This window comes from Microtus oregoni, unplaced genomic scaffold (genome assembly GCF_018167655.1).
Source record: "Microtus oregoni isolate MIOR12 unplaced genomic scaffold, Mior012 000101F_ref0000407, whole genome shotgun sequence".
Lineage (NCBI taxonomy): Eukaryota > Metazoa > Chordata > Mammalia > Rodentia > Cricetidae > Microtus > Microtus oregoni.
The window spans coordinates 1,372,070-1,397,503 of record NW_024544715.1 but is presented as its reverse complement, the minus strand read 5'-3'; positions in this window follow the sequence as shown (position 1 = coordinate 1,397,503).

The following is a 25,434-nucleotide window of genomic DNA, read 5'->3' as shown; positions in this document are numbered from 1 at the left end:
TTTAATTTTACTTGTTTTTTTTATTAATTGTCAGCCTAGTGAATATGAAGTGGTATGGGTCTAACTTTCATTTTCTTAATGAGTTGGGATTTGAGCATTTTTGTGTACTTTTTGACCATTTGCATGAATAAAAGTCTATAAAAATTCTTTGCCCATTTTATTTTATTTATGTTTCAATGACTCTTCCTTATCAACAACCACTTGCATTCTCACACATCTCAGGATCACCTGCCCTCGAATGGAATTACCAATAGTTGTCTGGGCCCTCTCACATCAATCATCAATCAAGAAAATGCCTTATAGACTTACCTACAGGCCAATCTGATGGAGGCCTCAAATGAAGTTCCTTCTTCCCAGGTAACTCCAGCTTATCTCATGCTAAAAGTTAAAGACTGCTCTGAGTAATTGCAAGACCAGTTAAATGAGAGTGTCTAGATATTTTTATTCTCTCTTCCTTTCCTTCTAAGAGTATTTCATTTTACAGTCCAGGCTAGCATCGAAGCCTGGTTGCTCCTGTGCCTACCTTCCAAGTACTGAGATTAGAGTGTGTTTCACCGCATGCAGCTTAGTTAGCCATTGTTAGGAAACCAGTTTTTATACAGAGCTTGGCTTCAAAGATACTATGAAGTCAGATTTCATGGGGATGTATAAAGTACTTAGGATGATCATTTGACTAGGAAAAAAATACAACCAAATACTCCAAAGCATTTAAGCAGAAGCAGAAAAAAAATCCATCATAAGCACTCATTTTCTTTACATTTAAATTGTAACATGGAGGGGGCCAGAATGAAACAGTCATGGTTGTTAGCATCTGAGGTCCCTTGTTCAAACCACTTTTCTTAGTCCCCTAAGGAAGTAGCAACTCTTAGTGGTTAACACTTGGGGGGACTTTCAGTGTTTTTATTGCGACAAGAAAGCAGGGTTTTTTTTTTTTTTTTTGAAAGCAGGTTTTAATGATGTTGAAAATCTGCTAATTTGAATGGTTATATTTTGCACCTATATTGAGTGAAAAATAAATATATATGAGTGTTTCAGCCATCTGCAGCAAAGAACACCTCGCAAGGGAAGCTAGAAAAGAAGCTAGCTTTCTCTTCCTTTGACAACTGCAGTTAAACAATAACCTGACACATTTCTGCGTGTATAAGAAGATTCAGATACGAGGAAAACAGTTAAACAAAATCTAGTACTAACAAAGAAATAGTTGTTTATAAGAAGAAACAGACGTTTACAACCTGTCTACATAATTAAAACTTATCTCTGAAGAGTAAAGGTAGAAGAAAACTTAGAAATCACAGTGGTGTCACAAACCTACAGGATGGTGGGTGTGCGAGCCCACAGAAACACCCTTTGGGGGATTGCAGAGGAAAATTATTACCTACAATGCTGGAAATAGATTAAGAATTTGCCCTGATTTTTTCCGGAGGTGTTGCCATCCTCTCTCCTATCCTCCTGGGTGAGGAGCCAGCAGAGGAGCCATAATTGTTATTATGGCAGATGTGGGAGGACCGAGTGATTAAAGCCACAAGGCAGAAAGGCAATCTGGTGGAAAACGGAGATATCCGTTTGTTTTTCCTGCATCTCAGTCCATTAACCCAACACTGGCATGGGGAAACAGCCTCATTAAACACAGGTGAGATGGCAAGAGCAACTGTTTTGCTTTAAGCAAACCCGAAGGTCAGTCATGATGGGAACATGCACCTATTTGGAGATCATATATCTACCTCCAAGCCTGCCAGGGAAAGTGTAGGCTGTTGGAAACTGAAATTACAAAGAATTGTGCTGGTTTATGTACAAGCTCTCTGTGACATTTATAAAGCTTAAGGTTTTCTGGGCTTTTCACAGTCCCCTCTATTCTCACTCGTGGACACAATGCCTCAATTTAATTATACTTATAACTTGTTGCTTTGAATTCAACTTGGAGGAGGGAAAACAGAATAAAAGCAATTACTGTATTTTACAGTTTATTAGTAAATCCATGGTTCAAACTTGTGCGTGGTGAAGAGAGGAATGTTAACATACAGAAAAATAGTTTTTATGTCTTTGTTACTTGTTTTCTTAGAGAGATGGTGTTTCCACAATCATGAAAAGAAGTTCTGATATAATCACTTCATGCTATTATGATCCAAATACATGAAGCTTATTCTTTTCAAACATGGAGGCCATCAACAAACATATTTTTTGCAACTTAAGAATAATAAAAATTATTTATTAGAGGTGATTTGTATATGAGAAAATTGTAAGTTGCTAAGTTTGGCAGACGTTTATGATCTTAGCAAGAGAACACTAAATTATCCGGGCAGTTTAGTGTAGAAGGAACCCAGACATGGGTGCTTGTCTCTTGTTCTAACCTAGTACTGGACCTTAGCAGTCATGTTTCCTCATCTTATCCATAGTGGCTGGATCATCCCTATCTCTTCCATCCTCTGTGTAAGCAGACCCACAATGACGGAATATATCCAGAACTTCCTACGCTTCGACATCTTTTGTGCCTGTCCACACATTTGGGTTTTGTCTCTGCAGAATCAGTGTCCTCACTCTCCCTCCTTCTTCTCCAGATTCCTGTGAAGCGTGACTCCACCAACCCATCTTTAAACTATGTACTCAGAGACTCCTTTCTCTGTGCCCTCTTCCAGAAACACTTGTTATCCCTATACAGTTTCCAGTAAGATATCTTAGGTCTGTATCTCAGACCGAGAAGCCCTGCTGATGGAGATGATGTTGCATGGCATAACTTATGAAAGGATAAATCATTTTCAATTTTCTACCTTGTTTTTGGTTAGTTTTTATTTTCCCTATTCTCCCTGCCATTTGAGTTTCTTGTTCATAGTTCCTCCCTACCTTGCTTATTTGTGTGTGTGTGTGTGTGTGTGTGTGTGTGTGTGTGTGGTTCTTGGGATTGAACCTGAAATCTGGCACACTAAAGACAAACATTCTTTCACTGCGCCCCACTTCCAGTAACTTCCATTTTAATACTGGTTTTTTTGTTTTAAAAAAGATTCTGGCTAGTAATTTTTGTTTGTATTGGCATAACAAAAACCTTCCTGCTCGTGTCTTTTTTTGCCTTGTATATAGAGCTGAGTTTAACTATTGTTAGCTTGGTGTTCTTCACCAAGGGTGAGATTGGCACCGTGGCAGAACAGAGATCTCCCAAAGATCACTGGGTTCCAGGTTTGTATGTTTCTGTCTCCCTCTTTCTCTAAACGTACATTGGGAACCGCACAGCTTTGGGGCTTCATGGGAAACTGCCAGTACTTATTTCTTCATTCATATTCATATCTTTCTTCTTCTTCTTCTTCTTCTTCTTCTTCTTCTTCTTCTTCTTCTTCCTCCTCCTCCTCCTCCTCCTCCTCTTCCTCTTTTTTTTCTTCTTCCTCCTCCTCCTCCCTTTTCTCCTCCTCCTCCTCTTATTCTTCTTCTTCCTCTTCTTCCTCTTTTTCTTCCTCTTCCTCCTCCCACTCCTCTTCTTCTTATTCCTTCGTTGTCATTGTTGTCATTGTCATCTCCTCCTCCTCCTTCTTTGTCATCTTCTTCATATCTTTATTTTGAGGTAGCTGTGTATTTCCCTTCTTATCTCCAGCTACCAGAACACCGGCAATGATGTACCAGATCTGTCAACAGTTTGCCAACTTATAACCTAACAGGCCCACAATTTCTATCCATTTCATGGATGTTTATTTGCTTCTGTTCCTGGTTTTGAGTCTGATTATACCCTAATGCTCTCTCTTTTCCAAATTCCATTTATTATTGTTTAGTCCTGGGACTAGATTAGGGGAATAAAACATAAGCACACATTCATCTCTTTACCAGAAATCTCCATCTCATTGTTCGGGTATAATTTACTTTTTCTATAAAATCCAGATGACAGCATCTATTCTATGTATCACATAATATTAAAAAATATCAAATCAAACAGAATGTGATGGTGTTTCAAGAAATAAGCATTAATCTTACCCTAAGACATTTTAGTAGCATCACTTAACGTTCTTCTTGGTAAGTATGGTAAACATGCTAAAAATAAAACAAAACATAAACATTGTGAAAATCTATTGCTGCTATAAGCCATATTGAGGTTAAGCTGTGATATATTTCTAATAATATTCAGTTCATTGTGGACAGGGTTATAATTAAATGGATGGAAATTAAAATCATTTTCATTGAATAGATCCTTGTGCTAACAACAAAAACCAGCAAATTTTGAATGAATAACTTAATTAAATGAAACATGTGACCTTAATGTTAATTTTAGATGAGATTGGGTGTAGTTCATGTGATACCACAGTAGGCTTAATTTATTATTTAAAAACGATCTTTTATATATACATTTTCAGTCTAGGGATTGAACCCACATATTCCTACACACTGAGCATGTATGCCACTTAGTGACACTCCATTCCATTTTTTGATTTATTATTTATTACTTTGTTGATGATTTTAGAGGCTGATTAATACTGACTTGGTCCATTTTCCTAATATGAATTCTGTATGCTTTTCTACATTTTCACCAAATTCTTTCCCCCTTGACAAGTGTTATTTTAAAATAACTAGTGGTCATAAAACTTGTCGAATCTCATGTGTCCTGTCTGCAGCTTCCTGCAATGATAACATCTTACGTTTGCAAAGCATCATTGCCAAAATGGAAAAGTTAGGAGTGTTACTTTGGGCGAGCTACAAGTGTTTCCAGAAGAGGTCCACTTTTCATTTACAAAAGCTGGCAAACACACTATCTCCATGCTAGTAAATAATTTTGATCACAAAATGAATGTGAGTTGACAGTCAGGTAACCTTAAAAAAAGGAGATCCTTCTTAGTTGTCTGGTTGAGTACTGTCTAGCTCATCACAAATTTTCTGTACAGTGGAAGAGGAAAAAAGAAGTGGTAGCCACAGTCAGGCAGTGAGAAAGGACTATATCGACCTGTGTTAGCTCTAGAGGAGGAAGAAGGCAACTTTATTGGTTCTAGAAGCAGAAAATCTAAAGAAACAGATTGGAAAGGAAATAGTCCAGCTGACACCTTGATTTTAGCCTGTTTCTGATTTCAAATCCATAGAAATATTACATACTTGTGTTGTTTCAAGGCACTAAATTTATTATATTTTTTGTAGCAGAAATAACAACAAAACTAGCTAAGTAAAGCACCATTCAAACACCATTTTGAAAGAATCCAGTTGGTGAGATTGCTATGAATCAGTGGAATGACACTGATAGCTTTCAAATATTTTTCAGAGGGTTCCTCAAGTTTTGTATTTTACGGCTTATTGTGTGATTGCTCAACCATCCAGTGATTATGTCCCCTCTTCCTTCACCAGACACTAATTTCTAGGTGTTTCTTTATTCGTATTGTTTCTGTGACTTCCCATACAATTTATTTAACAGGTACTTTCTACTTTTAGCTGTGGTAATTTAGATTTAATTATATAAAGTCTTTAACAAGACAAGGCTTTGCCTTTATATTCTTTGTTTTAAAGGGAAAAGTTGTGAAGTCTTACATTCTATTATTTAATATAGTAGTTTTACCATTTAAGCAATATAACCTTTCTTTAAAGACCGCATAAGGCTAAATCCAAATGCCCTTGGAAGCATTTGTTTGTATTAGATGAGGCAAAACACTCAAACGGGTTATTGCTAAATGAACCATTCATTCCATACTTCAGTTTTACTTGGCATCCACACCTGGTCTAGATGTTTAGAGCATCAAATATTTTTTAAATGTTAAGCATATATAAAGTAAAACTACTGTGGGGTTTTACATTTTTTTTTAACTGTAAGAATGTGTAATGCATAGCCAAATGTCAGTGAAGACTCTTCAAGACCACCACTAACTTTAGTGTGCAGAATCACAAAAATCCCATTAATCAACATACAGAATCAATTCCAGTTTACTAAGGGCACACATGAAGAAGTTCTAGACTTTGGCCACAAGAGAATGAAAAATGGCAATTTGGGTAGCCATCATTAAATAACCTGACAGGGTTATCAACGAGAAACATGTCAAACCAGCTAAGAGAAAACTGTGGATTGTTAAGGGACTTAGAAAGTCAAATGAATGATCTTGTTTTGTTGTTGAAATCAATAGAATTACCTCAGAAAAGGTAAATAAAAAAATGGCTCAAACTGTAAGCATGTGATTCACAGTGGCCTAAGAACCAAAAATTACAAGTGCAAAGTAGAGTTGAAGAATACGGAAGTGACTGCTGTGTTGCTACTTTATGTAGAAGTTCTGTAGTTTAGGATAGATTGTCCCCACCCCTAGCTCTGTACATGGACTTATAAGAGTATAATCTTGGCAGTGGGCACCTGTGTTCCTTGAAAAAAAAGTAGGCTCAAAAACGGCCTGTATATTCATTTCCTGTGAATTTGAGGCCAGCCTGGCCTGTGTGAGAACCTATCTCAAGAGACCAAAAACCAAAACACAAAAACAATAGTAACATATTCTCCCCTGGTCTTGGAAGCTGGAAATCTGACGTCAAGGTAGAATCAGAGCTACACAGCTTAGACGCAAAGGGAAGAGTGCTTGTTTGCCTCCCGGGCTTCCGGCAAGTCCAGGCATAGGACGGCTTCTTAGATCTGGTCGCTGCTTTGACTTCACGTGGCCCTTTCTGCTGAGTTCCTCTTCTCTTTAGAAAAGCATCAGCACGCATAGCAGCAGACTCAAAGCCCACTCACATACTGCAGTATTATTTTACCTAGATATTTTAAAGCTAATTACAACAACGGAGGCCCTTTCTCAAGATAAGCTTCTGGGTGTTAGGATATAGGCATAACTTTTAGGGTCATCAGTTAATCCTTTACCCCAGCTGACTCTTGGCTACCCCAGTGACAGTGATCATGTAACAGAGGATCTATTCAAAGTGAAGAGCCCAGGCTCAACGACAATGGAAAATGATATTTACAGTCTTACTGAATACGAATATAAAAGGCTTACATAGTTCTTGCTATGCTGGAAGCCCTCTGGCTGCCCTGATGAAGGCCAGCCTCATCATAAGCTATCCCGGAGGAAGGCCAGGCTGTGCAGTCTGAAGACCAGGGGAGTAACTCTGCCTGGACTCCGCTTGTGCTTGCTCTGCCTCTGAGTTTGTTAATTGGGAGAGCCAATACTTCCCCTTTATTTCTCAACCTATTACAAAGCAATTGCCAGTGGAATGAGGAGACTAAGGGCTAAATTATATGGAGCACACAGCAGTTTTGTCAGGATCATCAGAAGTAGATGGAAATAAATATGCTAACATTTCTTGAGCACTTATTACACGCAAGGCACTGCTCTGAACATTTCATATTGATAGTTTCATTCCCACAACAACCCTGTTTCCTTGCCAGACAAGGTCTACATGACAGAGCCATTTAGTTACATTGTTTGCACAGTGTTGGGAGAGATGAGGTAAGGTGGACAGGCAGAGACAGATACTAGGAGGCCTTGCTGTCCAAAAGGCAGTGGTAGCTGTGTCCTGCAGACATCATGAGCTAACGAAAGATTTGAAGGAAGTAGAATGATTGCATTTGCTTTTGAGATGATCACTCAGAGACAATGTGAAGACTAGCCTGACAGGAGGGGAGGCCACAGACATTTGGGGAGAGATGGAATAGAGTCCCAGAAGGAAGGCTGGATTGGATCACCTCCTGTCCTCGGGTGTTTTCATACTTTGGTATGCTTTTGTCCTTCATTATTGTCAGTTTTTATCACGGTAGTTATGGACGTAAATCAGTGAGTCTGACTGCCTGGGTTAAAATCTAATTTGAACTCTAACCAGCTTTTCAAAACTGGCCAGTCTAAAACTTCCATATAGCCTAGTTTCTTCAAGTCTACAGTGTAAATAATGAAAGTACCTAGCATATGAGGTTGATATGAACTTATCAAATTCAAGAAAACTTTTAGAAGTGTTCTTGCCCACAGAAGCCATCCACAACATCACGATGTTGGTAGTTTTATATCCTGTGAGCTAAGAACAGAATCAGCTGTTTCATAGACAGTTGATAAAGATTTGTTGAAAGGCATGATATTTTTACTTTAAAAAGCACTCTAGTTTACTGGGAGGTTTGTTCTTTCAATCATATTGATTAAATCCAGTCAATAAATATTCATTAGTTCCCAGTATAAATAAAACTCTGTGCTAAGAAAAACCAAGAGGAATAAGGTTTAATCACTGATCATTATAAGAGAATATTGTAATAGCTCTGCTCATACTTTGTCCAAGGTGATTTTAGTAGAGCTTTCTAGAACAACTCATAACAAATCTGTTCCCTCCTTTACATGACAGACTTTCCAATTACTGAAAACAATTATTCTGTCTGCCCTCAATCTTTTTTACTCCAGGATAAACAATAAATATACACAATTCCTTCAGCCATTCCTCATGGGACATGGTTTAGGAGACTTCAATCAATTTAATCATCCCTCCAAACACATTTGAGTTTGCTAATGCCTTCCTTTAAATGCAGGGCTCAGACTAAGATACAATAATCCAAGCATGATTAAATGGACAAACAGGGCTATAAAAATCAGCACCATGACAAACGACAGCTGAACTTGAGTGTGTCTGTACAGGAAATGGGAGAATAAAACAGGTTACAGGTTAGAGCCCAAGGGTTTCCTTCAGTTCAAATAAGAAGGAAATAAAAAACCTAGTGGGAATCTTAAAGGATATTGAAATATGAAACATATAGAACTGTGATTAAGAAACTAAGGCAAGACATCATCACTGTATGCTATTTATTTGATAAATAGACATTTTTTACATTCTTTTTATTGATTTTATTGAGCTATACATTTTTTTCTGCTCTCCTCCCTGCCTCTTCCCTCACCTTCAACCCTCTCTCATGGTTCCCATGCTTCCAATTTACTCAGGAGATCTTGCCATTTTCTAATTCATATGTAGATTAGATCCATGTGTGTCTCTCTTGGGGTCCTCATTGTTATCTAGGTTCTCTGGAATTGTGATTTGTATGCTCGTTTTTTTTTTTTTTTGCTTTATGTTTAAAAACCACTTATGAGTGAGTACATGTGATAGCTGTCTTTCTGAGTCTGGGTTACCTCACTCAGTATGATGTTTTCTAGCTCCATCCAATAAATAGACATTTAATATAACCTAAAACTGTGAAGATGGGATTAAAGAAGAGCAGAAACAACAACTAACTATGGGTTGGCCGAGAAGAAAAAATCAACAAAAAAATGTAAGATCACAAAATGTGACTTAGTTAGGTGGAAAGTCTTTCAGTGTGGGAACTGAACTTGGGTTCTCTGTGAGAGCTGCAAATATTCCTAACTACAAAGTTATCTCTCCAAGCCCAAAGGTTGAATGAGATTAAACTTTCATAAATGAAAGCAAACAAAACACAGTGGCATTCAGAAGGTAACAGCAATGGAATATTAGGAAGCCATTCTTATCTGTCTGCTGGCTTCTTCTGCGAAAAGACCTATTCATGTAAGAGCCTGACACAGAATGGGTCAAGCTGGTGTTGGAATGGCAATTTTTTTTTTTTACAGCAAAATAACATCTACACTTAATGTCAAATATTTAATATGATTTCAATGAAACAAATTCTCAGAATAAATACTTAATACTAAAATTCTCATATTTCCTTAAATTAAAAAAGTTGTCCGTATATGTTTTAGAATAAATTTTAAAACAGTGACTCACTAAAGTTTAAATACAAATGTTACTGATTATCATCTAGATAAAATAAGTTTTATGTTTTTTTTTATCTGTATACAACATTATTTTTAAATTTCCTTCTCTGCTACTTTCAGAAAGAACAAGATTCTGAAGAAGTATTATGTTTATAGAGAATCGGGTTTACTTAGACCATATATGGTAGATACTTAATTCTGTTAATGTTTGGATACACACTATATATTTGGGAGATTCTTTATTCTTCTTTGTATATTATCCAGGCATTACATTGACTGTTATTATATAATGTCTCTTATAAAATTATAATATTGCTTTCTAAACAGTAGTAAAATTCTATGACTAACATAAACCACTGTAAGACTCAAGTATGTGTGTATTCTGACATGAATATGATTTCCTTCTTATACATTGTAAGGTGTGTGAGCCATGCACTCAATAGTTTAGCAATCATATGCAGATATTTATTAGGTTCTGCTGTGCACCATTGTTTTCCCTCTTGCTTTGTATCTTAAACTCCATGCAGTTTATCTTCATCTATTTCATACAGAAGCAACATGAAGTACATTAGCAAAGGAATCGTGACTTTAAAATGGATAAATGAAATAACTAAACACTGGCAAAAATTGTACAGTAAACATCTTTTGGGATACTCTAATAGCACACCACAAAATCACGATCATGTTAAAATGTCAAAGATGTCTCCTAAGATAGTTAGTGGGAAACTATACACAGAAACATTTGATGCTGCCGGGCGGTAGTGGCGCACGCCTTTAATCCCAGCACTCGGTGGTGGAGGCAGGCGGATCTCTGTGAGTTCGAGACCAGCTTGGTCTACAAGAGCTAGTTCCAGGACAGGCTCCAAAACCACAGAGAAACCCTGTCTCGAAAAACCAAAAAAAAAAAAAAAATTGATGCTGAAAAACGGAAGAAAGAACAATACAAGATCAGCACTCCAGGGAAGACCAGAAATATCTAAAACCATATAAAGGGAATAAAATACTGAGAAACACTAAAAATGCTATAAAGTGCACAAACATGATATTTTCAATGTTAATAATGTATTACTTTAGTTAATTCTGCTAAGTAGCCAATGAAGAGTATCTGTAGATAAATGAGGGCAGACCAAACATTTTCTTTTGTTTCTCTTCCCTCCTCAAATGCCTTTAAAACAAAAATCAAGGAATTGGGGAGAAAAGGAGTTACAGAAACATAGATAAGGTAGGAAGAAATGCTTATATAGAGAGAGTTATACATTTTAGAACACGGGTTACTGAAAGAGGAGTGAAAACTAACTTAAAATGCTGTAAAATGTTAGCCACACTCTACGAGAGATAACAAGAAGATGCAAGATGCTGTCTGCAACCAGGGAATTGTGCACCGGGCTTCTCAGGACTCTGTATTTAACAGAAAGAAATCAGATACCAACAAAAAGCTCTTGTAAATGAAAAATGAAACCAAATGTAAAAGAAAAGTCATCAGAAAGGTTAGGCGATAAAGGGATTACTCAGAAAACAGAGTTAAGGGACAAACAGATATAATTGTCAAATGAAAAGGGAACACAATGAGACTGATGTAAGAGAGTCAACATCTAAGAACAGGAATTCCAGATAGTGAGGGCCGAGAAGGGAAAAGGAGAGATTATTAGATACATCATGCGATGAAACTGCAGAGAAGTGGTGGTCACAAGTCTCCCAATTTACAGAGGCCACTCTCAGGCGTAACACAAGGGATGACAAATGAATGTATCAAGGGAGCAATACCTTGTTAATTCAGAGCACTGGGAGTAAGGAAATCTCACATCGCAGAGAATAATCAGAACGGCAGCAGTGAGATTCGTTAACAGCAGCAGTGTCAGAGTCTAGACAAAGGTGGTGGAGCACAGACACATTCAAAATTCCCAACAAAAAATGCACTTCACGACATGTTAAATGTTAGCACATGTTATCAAACTCTCAGTCAAGAGTATACGCAAAATAATTATTATCAGACAAGTTTTCAAAAAAAAATGCCTCCCTATAATCTACACGACTGCCTCAAGGTGCAAAAGGGCTAAGAGCAGCAGAAAAAATAGGATGCAGAAAAGTACTGATCTAGAGGTGGGGAGTGGAGAGAGGTCAGAAATAGTTGTGGATGCTATGATGGTTAGTGTGATCTGCCAACTTGATCAAACTTGTCAGACAGGGAAGTCAAAGTTTTTGGTGTTGAGTTGGGGCAAAAGAGCTAGCCCACTATAGGCAACACTGTTCCCTGAGTCTCAGTCCTGGGCTGTAAGGGTTGAAAAGAAAGCTGAGTAGTAAGCAAGTGTGTTTTCACTTCTCTCTGCTCTTGACTGCGGATGTGACGTGACAGCTGTTTGACGTTCCTGCCTCCTTGGCTTCCCCACAGGGATGGACTATGACCTGGAACCGTGAGCTAAAATAAACACTTTCTCCCCTAGGCTGCTTTTTGCAAGGGTGTTTTATCACAGCGAGAGAAATGAAACTAGGCCAACCCAAAATGAAAGGATGGCTGTTGGCAGGCTTAGAGGATATGTCTTTCAAACTGGAAAAGACAAGAGATCAGAGAGGTTGCTGAGAATAAAACTGGCCATGTTCTATTTTTCCTGGACACCTAGATAGAATATTTAGTTAATGATGAAGAGTTCTCTTGAGTCAATGATAGAGACTTAGAATCTTAAGAAAGTGTTAAAGCAAGACATTTCTAACTTCGCAGGGGGAAAGTTTAAAAAAAGAAATATATATATATATATATATATATATATATATATATATATATATCACAGCTGCAAAATAAAGAACATAATAACTGGTCTCTCTACCTTAAATCCCGGCAGAGTTATCTCTAAGGGTTTAGAATGAAAAAAAAATGAATAAGCAAAGAAAATGACAAACACATTGATTAATCAAAATTATTTACTGATTAAAATAACAAGTGTCTAATTTGTTGGAACAAAGGCATAGTCTAGGGGTTGAGTTCAATCTTTGAGAACACACTCACCCAACACATATATGTATATATAAATGTATGTATGTATGGATGGATGCATGGATGTATTATACATGCATGTATATGTGTGTGTATGTATGTATGTATGTATGTATGTATGTATGTATATGATGTGACCATATCATTTTGTTAAGACATGTTCTTACTGCATAACTGTGGTTTTCCTGGAACTTATGTAGATCAGGCTGGCCTCTAACCCACAGAGATCATCCTGCCTCTGTTGTTTAGGGATTAAAGGTGTGAGCCCCCATGTCTGGCAACGGTAAACCCTTGTAATCCCAAATCAGAAAAGGCAAGGACAGAGGCATCTCAGGAATTCAGACATCTCTGCCTTCTTGGGAGTTCTAAACTAGTGAGAGATTTGTCTCAATAAAAAGAAGGCTAGCACCTGAGGAATGACACCCAAGACTGAACTCTAGCCTACACACACATGTACACATACCTGCCCCCATGCCTGCACTCATAGGAGCTGCACATGTAAACATGCGTGCTTCTCTGTACACAAATATACAATATGGGAAAGTAAAACCCTAGATTAATCATAAGTAAAGATATCAAAATGTAATAAATATTCCTCTAGATTTTTTTTTCAAGACAGGGTTGCTCTATTGCTTTGAAGCCTGTCCTGGAACTAGCTCTTGTAGACCAGGCTGGCCTCGAACTCACAGAGATCCACCTGCCTCTGCCTCCCGAGTGCTGGGATTAAAGGCGTGTGCACCACCACCGCCCTAGGTATTTAAAGCTAGCAAAGTTATCTTTTCAGATTTAGAACACGAAGATGAAATTGGAAGTAAACAAATAGAAAATGTACCAAGATTAGCCAAATAAATGTAAATCAACTGAAAGCTGGAATGGCTGCCAAAGGTCAGACAAAACAAGTGTTAAGATTAAATGCAATATAAGGATAGAGTGTATATTTTAACACAGAGTAAAATTCACTAGAAACATATATGTTTGCAACTATAGAAGTTTTAAAAATGTAAGGTAGAAATAAGTTACAAGAAGATATAGATGAATTCATCGTTGGATTGGCACACTTTTGAATGCGAGCCTTTCCAGAGCTCAAAGAATTTCCAGTCACAATTAGAATGAGTATAAAATTGAGTAGTAGTGTCAAAAACTTTATGCAATGAAAACAAGCATATTTTTTCACATAAACACATATTCTTTTCAAATGGCAATACTAAGCCCCACATTTCTAACATACATCTGTTTCTATAGACTGTAAGTCAGAGCAACACTGAAGGACTGCACTTGAGGTGTGGAAAGAAGGGAAAGGAGACTGTTGAGATGTGATTCCTGAAGTGGGCCAGTTCTTTGAATGAGCAAATGTGCAGAGCACACAGAAGGTGCTGAGGGACCAGGCCCATGTTCTCCTTGCTCTGGTTCCTGAACTCACTGCCAGGCTTTTTGTTTTGGTCCCTCTTACTATACAATCCAATCTGGACAGAAGCAGTCACGTTTCTCACTATCTAGCATCTAAAACATCCTTCACAATTCTCCACACTCTCTATTATCCACAGATGAAACAGTACAGAAACAAAAGGACGGCAGAACTGAGGAGCTGGAGCAAGCTGGATGCCCGAGTTACTCCCTGAAGCAGAAGTTCTCCACTGATTATCAATGAGTGGAGTGAGAAGGGATCTTAACTGTATATATAGTAAGCAGCTAAGATACAGGCAGTAGGATCTCCTGACAAAAACAAGACACTTTAGCTTGACCATGGGCACATGTGCATTCATTTCTTGTTATTATTCTTTAAATTGCCTTTATATCATTTTACTTGGGTATTAAATAAAATATTTGATGTCAAAAAATAGTGAGTAGAGCTCTGAGACATGAGTTTATGGTGAAGCAAAGATCTTGTGACACATGATGAAACTATTAAATGTGCAAAAGAGTGAGAAAAATAACTAGATTTTCAATTAAGCAAGGAAAGCTCAATCCATAAACAAGTGGTCATAATACATGCCTGCTAAATTTTCTAAAATCCAGATAAAAACAACATAAGGGTAACAACTGACAGATGAATTATTGAGCCTTTAGTTGAACATGAATTATTTTTAATAGAAACAAGAAAATAGAATTGAGATATCTATTCTCTGGGTGCTCTCCTGGGGACTATCTGTGTGGTAGGGCAAGGAACTGGTGGGCAGTGAAAGAATTTACCTTTAGACTGTGCAACAAGGAGAAAGTTTATTAATGCAATGGAAGGGACATCTGGGTGGCTCCTTACCAGACATATGTCTGCCTTGGGACATGGAGTTCTATAAAATTCATATTGTAGTTTCAAAGGGCTGTCCATTGAGATTGGATCAATGCGAGCTTAGAAAAAAGTGCATGGTGGAAAACTATATGTTTTCCTGTTGAAACTCAGCATAACTGGGGCTGTGAGGTTGAGGAAAATAACATCCATAGGAACCATTTTTATTGACTATTAGGATGGTCTCCCTGTTGAGGGTGCTGTGAAGGGAAATAATAAAAGGAATAGCCTCTAAATCACAACATAGTTGCAGGTTTTTGAATGTCGCAACAGGAGTCAGGGGCGTAAGCTTGTGAGGGTGCTTTAAAGGAGACCAGTACTGGAGCTGCAGACAGACAGTGCACCACCTCCTTTGTTCACCATCCTTGCTTTAAGAGTGGAAAGTAATCAGAAAATGGCGTGTGGAGTAGAGACAAGGGGCCAGGCTGTGCGAGGGCAAAAGGGAAAGAAGGATAAGCCCAAAAACATTGAGGAAGTAGAATGTGTGGTATGTCACCCCAGAATAAACTCCCTGACCATGGAACCTAGCAGTACCAACTAAAAGAATTAAGCATGGAAAACAGCAGTGAAATGCTCCCACGTGAGCTCTGGTTCTATTTGAATGGGAAAATACGAAATTGACATAGCACAAATATAACCAAAATCTAAAGTGAAGACAGGGAGTGGGTGGACCCTATCTCTTTAATTTACTTGTTTAATATGTAATGCAGCTGATCTGAGGTGAGAGCCGTGTATAGTCCCATGCAGTGTCATGGGGGTTTAGGGCTCATGGAGTGTAGATGCTTTGGAATTCATTTCACTGTGGGTGCTTGTTCTAAGCGGTGAACACACGACAAAGACAAAATCCAATTGGTAGTAATTTCCGTATGTAATGATAAGAGTAGTTCCAAGGTCAAGATCAAAGGTTTATGTTTACTTACAATAACTGTGATTTTGAGTGTAGTTTAGCTTACTGTTGGTGAAAGATTCACAGTGCTACTTTGCAAATTCTCCTGTGGTTGCACACTTTACTATGTGTACAAGCAGCAAAGTACATTCTCCACTGCTTGTTTTATTCATTCTTTCGGAGACTTTAGGTACAATGACCTATTAAACATCATGAATGAAATATAGTCACATACTTGGCCTAGAAGTCTGCACTCTGGTTGCAGGCAATTCAAATACATTTATACCATCTAGAATTATTTCCTCAGGCATGATCATTTACATGGATTTATTATCAAAAGTTTCCATTTGTGCAAAGTCTTATTATCATATGTGTATATGCAATAATTTAGAGTACAAATAGCTTCTAGCTAATAATTACCTACACAAATTGTTTGCAGAGCAGTTTTCTTTTAATAGCAAATTCTATATGGAAGTCGGCCTTCCTATAACTATAAATTCATACAACTTTTAACTTATTCATGGTCTTGAAACTTTAGAAAAATGAAATAAAATATTAACAGTTTAATAAGACCACTAAATTCAATTTCATACAGTTCTCTTAAGTCTTAGAATTCTCTCAATAGCACTAAGGGTATCATTTATTTTACTACAGATATAAATATGAGTGGAGGGAGGAGAAAAGGGGGCAGGAGAACAAAGTTACCATTACTTTTGTTTGAAGATCAAGACTCCATAAAAACAGGTTCCACCTTATAACAATTTGTTGCTCTTTTCCCCTTATCAGAACAATATCAACATTAGACTGATCACTGATATTTGAGATCATAAAGCCTGAAGATCAGCTATAAATTTTTAGTATGAAGATCTTACTATAGTGAAAATTAAAACAGTATGTATGGGTTATGCATATCAAGGGAACCGTTCTCACACATCTCTCAGAAACCTTTTCTCTTTGCTACTATTATAGTAATGTAGTATAGCATAATTTATGAATTATGCTATAAAATCTGGCACAAAATAGCTATCAATAGTCTTATTTTGCATACTAAGATGTAAGTTGTGTACCGTGACATACGGTAGATGATGAATGTTTTCATTCATAGAGGATCACTCCATTTTTTCTGATTATATGAAGATGCCATCTGAAGGAATCCTAAAAAATATGTAAGCACCAGGGAGTATTCCTAGAGAGTCCAGTCCAGGACTATAGTATAAACTTCAACAGTAGGAGGAAGTGTTTACATAATTATTTTAAAATTGACATTTTCCTCAAGAAGTAAATTAATTAAATTAATTACTTCTTTTATATATGCATATATGTACACATATGTATATATGTAATTTGAAATTAACTTACTTATGTTTATATGTATACACACATACATAAAGGGACATATATGTATTAGTTTGATGTTGAACTGGTCCTCAAGTTTTTGTCAAATGAATGGAGAGTTGATCTTTATAATTATTATATTTTATTTATTTTGTTGTGGCATGTATGTGTATGTATGAGGGAGCATGTGCTATAGCATGCATGTAGAAGTCAGAGGAAACCTTTTAGGAATCAGTTCAACTTCTCCATTTTCTGGCTATTGTCCTGAACTCAGGTTATCTGGCAAAGCAGCAGGCGCCCCCGACTGACCTTTCTGGTTTGAGTGCTTTGATGAACTAATGTTATTGGTTTAGTGTCTCTTCTGATATCTAAACATTAACACCATTGCCAGCTTTTAACAATGTGCTATGTGAACCTCTCTGGATCTTTAGTACCGTAGAGCCCTAGCCAAAGGTGAATGGTGTTCATACTGCGGTCTACTTTGTTCTACACATAAGCACCCATGTTTAGGAAGATGTAAGAAGAAGAAGAACAAGAAAATCATATTCCCATCAAAGTCTCATTCCAGTCAGTATTTCTCATGCTAAAATGTTTTCAAGTATAACTGGAACATGGGAAATATTATACCTTTTGATACTGTCACCATGCATGGTCTCCTATATTGGCTAAAGTATTGCCTGAAGCATATTATTTTAAGGGACCACTTTTTCCTGATATTCTTTTAAATTTTCTTTTTGAGACAATGTCTCACTGGCCTCCAAGTAGTAAAAGACCTTTTATCTCTTATGTTGAATGAATTTATCAGATACTTTCAGAAATGTTACTAATTGACTAAAGCACTTTTCTACACAATAGCTCACTGCGCTATGGAAAAACAATCTTTTTTTTTTTTTTTGATTTTTCGAGACAGGGTTTCTCCGTAGCTTTTGGTTCCTGTCCTGGAATTAGCTCTTGTAGACCAGGCTGGCCTCGAACTCACAGAGATCCGCCTGCCTCTGCCTCCCAAGTGCTGGGATTAAAGGCGTGCGCCACCACCGCCCGGCAGGAAAAACAATCTTATTTGCAAAGTTGGTTGAGAACTGTGGAGTATCTCCCTTGGTTTTTCCTTTGGCAGGTGTTTAAATCACGAATATAGCCATAATATGAAGAAGACTATGCAAATCTCACCTAGATTCAATGGTTGCAAACATTTTGCCGTATTAAGTTATTTCCTTTCCCCACATTTGTTTTTCACTTTAAAGCAAGAGGAAGACACCAAATGATTTCATCTCCAATTATATCCAATATTGGAATGCCTCTCAAAGATATATTCTCCTATAAAGTCCCATAATGGTTGTCACTCAACAAATTTAATAATAGGTACAATACTGTTATAGGTCCTACAACTCAAGTTCATGTCCCACAATTATCCCAACATTCTTCATTAAAACTTTTCTCATATCCAGAGTCTAATCAAGAAGGACGGCGCACAGGTAGTCACCAGGTCCCCTTTAGTTCTGTAGTCTCCTTCAGGCTTCTTGTTTTTGAAAAATGGCACTCACATTTTTTAAGTACTAGGTTGTACTGACAAATTTCTATCAATTTGTGTTTGTCCAAGTATTTGTGATAGTTGGATCCTGAATAACTCTTGTGTTTAGACAGTACTCTGAAGAAGGGAGTTTGTTCCTCCACTGGAGATAACGAGTTTGAGCACATGGTTAAGCTGATGCCTGTCTGAAGGAGCTTTCTCTTTTCAAGAGGTCAGTCGAGGAGCTGTCTGAGATAGTGGGGATCTTCTGTCCAGGAAACATTTCCCCAGCAAAGGGATACTTGATAATATCCTTACAGTAGCAGTTACAGAACTCGGCATTTAAGGATGGGTTTGACCACTCAGTTAAGTGGAGACTGCTCACTCTGCCTTCCCCCAATCTGCACAAGCACACTGCAGGCTCATGGTATCCTGGATTTTTTCCCTTCAGTAATGTTCTCTAATTCTTTATACACATTGCTACTTCTCATGCTCAGAAGATCCTAGATTTACCTGGTGAGAGGTCATTATTGCTCTTATGTCCCTTTGATGTGCTCTCATCAGTTTTGAGCAATTTCTTTCTCAAGTGACTCCCAACACACTGAGAGTGAAGAGAGAAAGAAGACAGGAATGCGCAGCTTGGGGAGGTTATAAAGGAAATGAGCGAGGCCTCTTAGACCACAAGCATTTGTCTATCTCTTTACTCGATTATGAAGGAGGTATGTGTGTGCAGAATGCCCCATAGGCTCATATATTTGAATGCATCAGTGAGTTGCACTACCTGAGAGGGATTAGGAGTGTGTCCTTGTGGGAGTAAGTGTGGTCTTGTCGAGGGAAGTATGTCACTTTGGGGTTTCCAAAGACCAAGCCAGCCCGAGTGTCTCTCTCTTCCTGCTGCCTTCAGAGCTGGAAGTAGAAGTCTCGGCTACCATGTCTGCCCGAGGACCACCATGCTCCCTACCGTGAGTGTTACTAGAACTCTGAAACTGTAAGCCAGCCCCAGTTAAATGCTTTCCTTTAGAAGAGTTGTTGTGGTCATGATGTCTCTTCACAGCAACAGAATACTGGCTGGCTCAGGCATATAGCGTATGTGCAAGAATGGCCACTTCTTATTAAATAAATAAATAAATAAATAAATAAATAAATAAATAAATGCTCAGTCAGCATTTATTCTGCAAATATTTACTTCACCCGATTCTGAGGCAAGCACTCTACTGTGTCAGTTTTCTAGGAATACAACAACCATCAAATTAGATGAGTCCATACCTTAGTGACCAATAAGTCACTCTAAAGAAGGGATACTGAAGGATATGGATACATTACTATTGAATATTTATGCATACAAATATATGTATTTGTGTGTTTGCGTATAAATGTACCTGATGAGGGATTTGAGACTCACTTGAGGAACTGATATGTGAGTTGCTATATTGAAAACATCAACTAATAATGAATCAGGCACTCTTTGGGCATGGTGCTTAGATTGTATGGGCATGATAAAGAGCCTGGTGAGTTGGAACTAGTGGAAGCCAGTCAGACAGCTGGGGCTGAGGGAAGAGGGTGACTGGTGAAGAGACGGAACTTCAGGAGAGATGGGACTCGCTGGGCTTTAAGAAATCGGGTGCACAGTTTTGGTCCTTGCCATGGACCAAAATAATGATGATCTATGCAAGAGCTGTGTGCAACCAAAGGAGTGATAACTATCTTTGCAATGGGGAGAGGTTTGTCTTCCTGTGTTAGAGGTGGGGCAATGCCAAACCATTTCTGAAACCTTGTCTAATGTCCTGAAGCCTATGAGACTGACAAGAGTTACAGCTTATACTTCAGTGGTGACAGAGGCATGCTAGTAGTGACTTAGGGAGCAATTCTCAAGACACAATGAACTTGATGGTGGCTGGGGGGAACTGTCAAGGTTGGAACTCTGACTTGAATTTTGGAGGTTTATGCAGAGGACAAGAGGGAAGATGTCCCATGTTTGATTTGGGAAACTTATAGAGGTGATCTGAGCCTTGCCTTTGTTTTCCAGAGTATTATATATTAAATATACACTGATAGTTCAAGAAATTCTTATTGAACAGTACTTAATATCTATGTGTGGGGAACCTCAAAAAGAGCCCAATTTCTGCATTTTTAAATTGATGATCTTTGATCCTCGGGAGCTAGTTGATGTCCAAGCTCATTTCTTCTTTGAATGTTGCTGTAATTTTCCAATAATCAATGTCAAAAATTAACTCTGCCAGACTTTCATCAAGTGATATATTTGTAGGCTCAAGTTATACAGTATAATGTAAGTACAGATGGCTACTTAACTATTTAATAATTGTGCATCTTGAGCTCCAGATTCACGGAGCAGGAGAAACCCCAGCAGTTCGTTCAACTGACTCCAGCCTTGCAGAGCTGGTCTCAGAACAACAATCCCCGACAAGTAAGCTTCTAGCTGGAAAGAAAAGTGCATATGGCATAAGGAACAACATAATAGGATATAGGTGGTACACTTTCAGTCCAAAAACAGCACTAACAGGTAGGTTTTATTATTTTTTATTTTATTTTAGGAGTGTTTTGCCTACATGTATTTCTGCATTCCAGAACTGTGTCTGGTGCCATATGGGTACTGGAAATCAAACCCAGGTCCTCTAAAAGAGCTTTTAATTTCTGAGCCATCTTCCTAGACCCTAGGTTTTAATTTTAATACTCAATAAGTTGATCTTTGCAGAAATAAATAAATTCCCTACATTTTGAGTTCCTATTTAAAGAATTCTGTAGGGTAACCCAAAACTAAATTTATTTAGAAATGTTTCTAAAATTCACTATCTTTATTTCTATTTTGAACTTAACTTTTAAGGTATGAAGATCATTTTTTCTAAGAATTCATAGATGATGTTTACTTAAAATAAGCTGACACCACTTTAATTCCTCGTGGAGTCAAAATGAAGAAATAAAAATGACAGAAATGAGTCCTGGGCTAAGTGGACTTAGGGACTTCCTGTAAAACTATTGGAAAAGTAAGTATCACATTCTTGGATGAACAGTGTTGTCTCATTTCACTAACATCAGCAGAAGATTCTGAGATGTCCTCACCATGCAGGACAGGCTTTTTCCTTTTCTTAATTTATGTTTTGTACAATTCAGCTAAGAGTGACACCACATGTCTACAGTAAACAGAGCTCATGTGAATGGAGTGGCAGGTTGCCTTGGGTCTGTTCATTCTTGTTTGGTTGGAAGTGTCACCCCAGTTGCTGGCATCCATCTACCCAAAAAGTCTGGAATGGTTGGGTTAAGACCACACTACAGCCCCTGGCATCCATATATCCAAAGAGTCTGGAATGTTCAGGTGGAAGTTCCATCCCAAGGTCCCTCCCCTGGGATTGTCTCAGTCCATATCTTTCCCCCAGAGATGCTCACAACCACTCCCACAGGGTATTTAAACAGTATTCCAGAGAACAAACATGGTTTTCTGTGTATTCCTTCCCTGTCTCCTCTCTGGAGGGCTAGAGATCCACCTGGGTGCATTGGTATCCATTAAATCTGGGCTTTTTCTAATTTTGTTTTATTTGGTCTGATTTGGATTATTGTATCAATGCAGAGGTTTATCAGGGTGCAAAAAACATTTTCAATTTTGACAAAGATTGTTCTCTTGAATCATAAAATTAAGAGGAGAGGAGAGGGAGTACTGACTTTCATAATCTTTGCCTTTATTCTTTCCATGAATAAAGGAACAGAACAAGAAATAGAAGATACTCCAATAAATTTCACTGCCTCTATAGTTCTTCATGGAATGATAGAAGGGCCTCTTCCACTTAGCTCCCCGCAATCCCACAACACAACCTCACCTTTCTTCAACTCCCGGCACTGCTGTACCCACATTAGAAACTGTAACAAAATTAGAGCAATGTCAGGGCTCAGAGGTTGAATTTGGGCCATTCAATTGACCATGAATTAGGCTTCCAGTACCAATGAACTAAACACAGCAAAACAGTCACAGGACAAACTGTGTTCTTTACCATGGTTGAATCTCTTTTACAGGAAAAGATGTGGGACCCATGGCTTTCAGTATAGAGAATCTAGGGCTCTGTCAGAGTAACTGGTTACCCACATACACAGAAAGACACACCATCAAAGTGCCTCTGCCTTAAAGAGTATGATACACATGTTCTGAAAGACACATCATATTGGGAAATATCTATGGAAACAAATATCTCATAGTATGGTCATTTAATTAAAGTTGCTTGCTTACCTGTAATACTGAAATTCCATATTAAGTCCTCATTCTCACATGTGGGCATATATGGCCATAGAGAAAATGTATTCTTTGCTTCTATCTGTGATCTTACAAAGCTCTGTATTATATGTATATCTGCACACACACACACACACACACACACACACACACACACTTCAAAACTATCTCACCTCATTGTAAATACTACATTTTTGCCACGATACGATAAGTTGGTATGTTTCCAGGTTGTAAACATTGCAAAGTTTAAATATCTAAGGCAGACAATGAAATTCTATGATCTCTCAACTCCTATATTCTAGCAAGGACACATTTATTCCAAGCAGTATAACTAAAGTCTAATTCAATAGTTTACTTCGGTTGGCAGTAGATTTTGTCCTCTGCTATAAGCATTCTTCAAAGCATTATATATTATGTGTGACTTCTATTATTGGATTAGTGCAATTTCTTGTTTGCATAAGCATATTTCAAGAACATTAAAAAATTCAACTTTAATAACATTTCTTTTCCTGTTTCTGCTGTCTAAAATTATATCTACATATATACAAATATAATATAAACACACATACACAAAATACATGTGTATAAATTAATATACATATAGTTCATATTAAATATGTATTTAATATATATGGAAACCTTAAATGCTTTGTAGAGACATTCATTTAAGCAAAGCTAATGATTAAGAGAATTAATATATTAATCCACTTATACACTAGTAGTCACCACTCAAAGTTAAATACAAATAAATAGATTCCTAAGAGAAGTAAGTGCCAGAGACCTTTTACAAATGTGACAAACAACAGGAGCAAAGCAGAACACAAGCCTGAGTCAGAGGACAATGGAGTTCATGGCTCTGGGACACTGAGGACAGGACACCAGTCGGTCAGTGGGTTGGTAAAAGGAAGTGTGAACAGACAGGAGCATCACGAGAAATACCTCAGCCTACAGGAAGACCCTGTTTCCCTAGCTCTATGGCAGGGCCAGTATCACCTCTTGGGATAATCTTAGGAGGGAGTCACAGTGCAAGTCCTTCGGGCAGTGGTTTCTGCCTCTCAGTAGGAGGTCATGGGGGCCCACAGAATAAAATGCCCCAAATATTTCATACAATTGCACTGTTTCTCCAAACTGGACTTCTGAGTATCAAATCATAGAATAGTGGCCGTCATACTTACAAATTTGTTAAGAGTTTCAACCAAAGCCTAGTAACTTCCAGTAGGGTTGCAGGGGTTCGTAGCCATTCTGGTACTCTGTCTCCTCACTCTGGATTAGACAGTACGACATAATAGAAATGAAATGGAATAACAGAACGAAAGCTGTTACTAAATCGTTTCCACTGCAGCGAAGTCTCATTTATCACCAGCCCCATGGAGGTAGTGGCGGAGCCCTTAAAGTAGAGAAACACAGTGAAATGCTCCATGGAGCAGTCAGAATTTTGGAGACAATGGGTTAAGAGTGCTCACTTTCTTCTTTGCAAAACACCTCCAGAATTTTTCTGCCCCAACTGTCTGTATTTGACTTGGCAAATGTTCCCTATGTGACAATAAAAACTATTTCCTTCTTCCTGCTCCATACAGGTAACTGTGCTGTGGTTAATCTACCTTTATGTCAGTCTACCCTCATTGTCTCATCTTCCTGGCTTTCCCACACTCCATTTCTTCTAATATTGTTATTTGTCTTAAATTCAAACTTGTTATGTGCGTATCTACAATAGCGCCCATGAATGCACATGGTTCTGGTTCCACTCGGTGTCCGAGCAAACTCATCCCTAAGCAACACAGAGAAATGCAAATCACAGACCACTGTTGTCTTTGATTCCTTTTCATTATTGATACTTTCACTGACTGTATTAGTACAAATTACATTTCAGAATACTAATAAAGTAACATAAAATATTTGTGTTTATAAGAAGGTCGAGACTAAGGACTGAGGACCAAGTCCAATGCAGTTGATTGCTTAGGGTTTGACGTGAGACAGCCAAGCAGACCTCTGCATTCACCCACAGCTCTGCACCGTTTCACTTCGTAACTAGTGCAGCCCAGTGATCCTGTCCCACCCGTCCATAACTCTGTGATTTGCTATGCAGTGCCTGACTGGAGTGAGTCAGAGTAGCTGTCCAGTTTCTCCTCAGCTACTCACTACCGGTGTGGCCTTCATCAACTCACCACAATCCCTCTGGGCCACCATCATCATTTCCTTAACTATTAAATTAGAAAAAATTATTTCCGAGGTCTTTTCAGCTCTGTGAAAAATGTATAATTTTCATTCTAACACTTCAGCATTGACCAGGAGAAATTGATTCCCATAATAAATTTATTTTAAAACATATCCTATAGGTTTCAATTTTTATATTTCCAACCACAATGTTTCCTTTAAAATACTCATTCTAGTCTAGTTTTTTTTTAAAAAAATAATACCATGCCTTATAAAACCCAAAATGTATCCCCCACATTTAACAGAAAGTACATTTATTCTGAGGACATAGTCTCCATTCTGAAGGCTACATCCTTCTCTATTGCCATTCTCTCCACGTCTATAAAAGCGACAATTTGGCTGTGAATTCTTGCAATAAAAAT